This window comes from Chaetura pelagica, unplaced genomic scaffold, assembly GCF_000747805.2.
Source record: "Chaetura pelagica isolate M959 unplaced genomic scaffold, ChaPel_1.0 scaffold76, whole genome shotgun sequence".
In the NCBI taxonomy this organism is placed as follows: domain Eukaryota; kingdom Metazoa; phylum Chordata; class Aves; order Apodiformes; family Apodidae; genus Chaetura; species Chaetura pelagica.
The window spans coordinates 1,832,531-1,833,042 of NW_009970723.1; positions in this window are offsets into that span (position 1 = coordinate 1,832,531).

Genomic DNA, 512 nt, shown 5'->3' on the forward strand with positions numbered 1-512 from the left:
GCTGGGCTGTGCCGAGCTGGGCTGTGCCCCAGTGCTGGGCTGTACCGAGCTGGGCTGTGCCGAGCTGGGCTGTGCCCCGGTGCTGGGCCGGGCTGGGCTGAGCTGGGCTGGGCTGGGCTGTGCCCCGGTGCTGGGCCGGTGCCGGGCCGGGTGGGTCAGGCCTGCATGCTCCTGAGTCCGGGGTAGGGCCACACCTGCCTGGCTACTAGGGACCGAGGGGTTGTTTCTCGGCTAGGGCGAAGCTCCCCAGCCCTGTGAGGTGTGCACCCTTACACGTGCAGCACTCGGGCATCCCTCACCACTTCTCTTCAGGAATAAGCTCCTCTCACTACAGACATCCCGACACGATCAGACCTTTTGTCTCCCGCTCCCGCTACCCGGCACAGCTGAAGGCCCAGAAATGGGCACCAAACGGCCGCGGGGTCCCCAGGCCGCCTTCCCGCCCAGAGGAGGGCAGGGCCTTCCAGGAAGGCAGATCATCCCCCCGCATCCAGGCATCCAAAGCTGACACA